Source organism: Gavialis gangeticus, unplaced genomic scaffold (genome assembly GCF_001723915.1).
Source record: "Gavialis gangeticus isolate Ggan-Ray unplaced genomic scaffold, GavGan_comp1, whole genome shotgun sequence".
In the NCBI taxonomy this organism is placed as follows: Eukaryota; Metazoa; Chordata; order Crocodylia; family Gavialidae; genus Gavialis; species Gavialis gangeticus.
In genome coordinates, this window is record NW_017729031.1 from 29771352 (window position 1) to 29775324 (window position 3973).

A 3973-nucleotide genomic window follows, 5' to 3' on the forward strand; every position below is an offset into this window, starting at 1 on the left:
TCCTGCTCTCCTCGCTGCTGCGCGGCGCGCCCGGTGAGTGCCCGCTCCCCTCCGCGCCGCCCCGGGGCGCCATGGGCCAGGGGCAGGTCCCGCTACGGGGCTCCCGCAGGGATGCTGCCGCCGCCGCCGCTGAGTAGCCCAACAGGTCTCGGAGGCGGGCTGTGGGGCGCACGCCCCCTTCCTTCGTCAGGCACGGGAGAAAAGACTGTAAAAGTTGGTGTTTCCTAGGGACGCGGCGGCGGCCTCCAGGCCCGGGGCAGGCCAGACCGCCCGGGCACCCAGAAGTTGCGCCAGCGGTGGGCTGGTCAAACCTGAGGTGCGCGAGTGGCGGGGTGGAGAGCGCCCGCCTCGGTAGCGCGGCTGTTGGCACCAACGGTCGGCTGGCGCTGAGGCAGAACGAACACGCCCCGGTATCGAGGCGAGAAAGGAGATAAGATTCGTCCCAATTACATAGGATGCTTAGTGGTCCCAAAGCAATCTCCACTCTTCTCCCGTGTTTTCTATGTTAAAAAACCCAGTCTGCTTACGGTCAGTTTGGCCACATGGCAAAACTGTGTGATCAAGAGCAGCCACCTGTGCGTGGATACCCCAGGCCTCCAAAGTGGGGTATCGCTTGAACGGGGTTGTTCCAGCTAAGCCTGGAGTCCCCTGCATGTGTTTACCCTCTTTGCTCTTTCTTAAAAGGACAGGGTCTCTTGCCAGACGCAACGAGAAATGGTGACCGTAGTACAAGGAGTAGTTTGTTATCTGAACAGCCTCGTCTGGTTTTCCGCTAGCGCCCTGGGACGCCAGCAGAGCGGACCGGGACTCGCCGTGCCTTGTTCCAGAGGCTCAGCTTAGTCTGCCGAGCTTCTGACTGATCTGAGGTGGCCCTTTCCAGTCCCGAGGAAGGATCTTGCTCACGTTTTTGATCGAGATTTCTCATTCCGGCACGTTGTTGGCAGTTCTGAATTGGTAGGGACCAGAGCGTTACAGCAGCCATCGAGTACAGGCCCGAACCGCATCCTGGGAATACTTCCAAGCTCTCTGGATCTGGATATTCCTTGGCATGTACCTGGGTATTTCCTGGCACATCCTTTCCTGGCATGAAAAGGATTGAGGTGGAAGGTTTTCTCTTTCCTGATGTAGCATAAGCTTCCTGAATGTTTGCGCTGCAGGTATCCAGCGCTGCAGATGAAGAACAGCAGCATGAATAGCCGTAAAACCTCCGGCACTTGTCTGAGCATTGCCTGATTCCCAGGGCTCCCCTGTTTCGTGTTGCTCCTGGGTTCAGGTTTTCAGTCTTAACGTGCATTTAATCTGGAGGACTGTCATTGTTTTTCCCAGCGGGGAGGCTCTTGCTGCTGGGACACGTGTTAAAACAGCAGCACTTGGTGAGTGTGTCCGATTGATGCTGGAAGAGAGAATCCTCTTTTGTGAGCTGATCTTTTTTTATATAAAGGCAGCCTAATCAAATGTGTGGAGCCCTCTGTTAGTTTATTTACCCTTTGTGTTGACGTTTAATGAGCTGCATTAACAAGCTGCTGAGAGTGCTGCGGCACACGCCTGTAAAACTCTAGCGCAGCATGCACGTACCATCGGGGTACGCAGGCAGCCCGTCAGTGGTACACCTTAACAGATTAATTATAATGACTTGATATGACAAAAACGTGCTGGTGGTACTTAAGGTTGTATCGTTTTAAATCGGTGGTGCGCAGTCTCTCTGTGTTTGGGAACCACTGCTCACGTGGGTTTCTCTTCTATTCTTGTTTTGCTGGTCCTAAGAGTTGAGCGCTCCTGACTCCACACGTTGTCTGTCCCCATCAAGCAAATGTCAGTGGAGTGATCTCCTGCACCTTCATACAGTGCGAATAATACGTGTTTCGGGCAAGTTGGTATACTTCTGTTTTAAGAGGACGGTTATTTTAGGATTTCAGTGTTCGAAGTGGTTTGAAATAGGGCCCTGTCTGGCACTTTGAGTAGCGTCCCTGCGTGCCCTTCAAGATGCATCCCTTTCTTGCCTAGCTCACTTCTCACCCACAGAAGGATGTGATCGATCTGCACTTATCCTCAGGGGTACGGTGCCTTCCTTTGTTCCCTTGTGCGTGGAGGTCCCTTTTTCAGTGCCACCAGAGCAGTTCTTCTGCGTGCCAGAGAAAGAGCTTGATTCGGGGAGGCCACTCAATGCCTGTGGGATGGTGCTGTGCAATGTAAAGTGAAGGGCAGGTCACAGCACTTGGGGAGGGGGCGAGGACTTTCCAGTCCCTCCTGGGAGGTGGAAGGAAGCTGGAGAGTGGAGCAGTTCTGGGGGTGGGGAGGAGGGGGGACTCCTTTCCTTCGCAGAGATAGTCAGAACATCTTCAGCTGAACGTTTGATTGAATCAGGCTGTTTCATTGAGGTACCTTGGCACTGATGAATGTCTCTACACGGAGACTTTCCTGCCCTTTAGCTTAGCAGTCAGGGTTGTGGTCCGGGATGTAGGAGACCTAGGTCCGCCTCCCCTTTCTTTCCGATTCGGTGTGCCATGAGATTAGACTCTGCTCCAAATCATGCAAAGCAGAGACTTTTTGGCCTGGGAGGTCCTGGTTTGTCCCACCCAACTTGTCTAACTAAGAAGCTTGGTTTTCTATCTGGATGAAATGGGCAGCTTGATACAGCTGCTGAAGAACAGAGTTGCCATCCTTTGGCCTGCTGTAGTCGGTGCACTCAGCTGAGCTGATAATCTGTACCTAATCTGTTTGGTACAGATTAGGAATGGCCTGTTGAGGCAGAGGTCCGAGTTTTCTAATATATTAAAAATGTCTAATTTCTAACATTTCTAATTTTAGTACTATTAGCAAGTGACTCCTCAGGAGCCCACCCATCAGGAGAGGCAGGTCAGTAGCATTTCCATTTTCCCGATGGATGGTCAGGTCCGAAACACTCTGGGTCAGGTCCAGCACACAGCAGAGGCCTCGAGACAGGTGCTTACGTCTCTTGATAGTGGCTGCTTAGTAGGTTGTATTAGATTTCACTGGTCATGGTTTTGGCTTTGTAAACCATGTGTATTGGAGCCCAAGTTCTGGCGATGTTTGGATCAGTGGTTCTGGATAGACCGGTAGCAGGTTGATTTGTATAGCTTCTGTTTTAGTCCCCAACTGCTTCCCTTCCGAGCCTCCAGGATTTCTTTGAACAGAAAATAAAATGCAAGCGTTGCTTTATTATAAGGCCTGTAGTTACAAGCTACAGAGAAAACGGTTTCCACTGTGCTAGAAGCCATATCCATTGCTTGGTTTGGGAAATGAGTCCCACATCTTAAGCTCAGGCCTGTGCAACTGGTTGTTCTGTTGAATAGCTTCTATTTTGTTTCATTTCTGAATTCTTGAAAAGTTCAGAAGTTGGATTGTAGAAGTTCAGATTGTTATCAAGCAGCAAAGCACACACTATTATAATGACCAGTGGAAGACCATAATAAACCTGCTGTTTAAATGAGCATGCCAACTAGCAGCTTCCTCTCATGGAAACCAAGCAAAATACAGAGCTTTTGATTTAGGGAAACCAAGTTGCAGTGAATCACCTTGTGGGTTACAGAAAATTGTCAGTGTGTGACCTGGACATATGCAGTCATGCCACAATTGGGACTTAGGAACGGTGACGGAATAACTCGTCCTTCCCTAGTTTTTAGCCTGGAGTGTGACATGCTGTCATGCAACAGACTGGGTTGATTCACTGCCGCCTTCCTGTTCTGCGTATCCCAGCCCCAAACACTTGGCCAGCCAAATGCAACACTTGATGTTTTTCAATATAAATGTATTTTTTTGGAGGAATGTAGCCATTAGGACTTGACAAAAGGCAACGGAAAGCTTGTGCTACAGAGCAACACTTTAATTGGCCACTGAGTCCATGCACTTTGCAGACCCTGTCTGGTGGCATGCGCAACGCAGCCTTCCCTATCTGTAGATATAATTGTCTACAAAGAGATGAACTGCAGCATGAGACCTGACAATGCTTTTA

General features: G+C 50.5%; 1 protein-coding gene across 1 annotated transcript in view; it reads left to right on the forward strand.

The window, feature by feature from the left end:
- The first annotated feature begins 6 nt into the window (after positions 1-6).
- Positions 7-3973, forward strand: part of ITGB5 (integrin subunit beta 5) — a 151084-nt gene continuing 147117 nt past the window's right edge. The window contains exon 1 of the mRNA XM_019522562.1: positions 7-33. The gene's annotated coding sequence lies outside the window, so the exon portion shown is untranslated. The remainder of the gene's footprint in view (positions 34-3973) is intronic.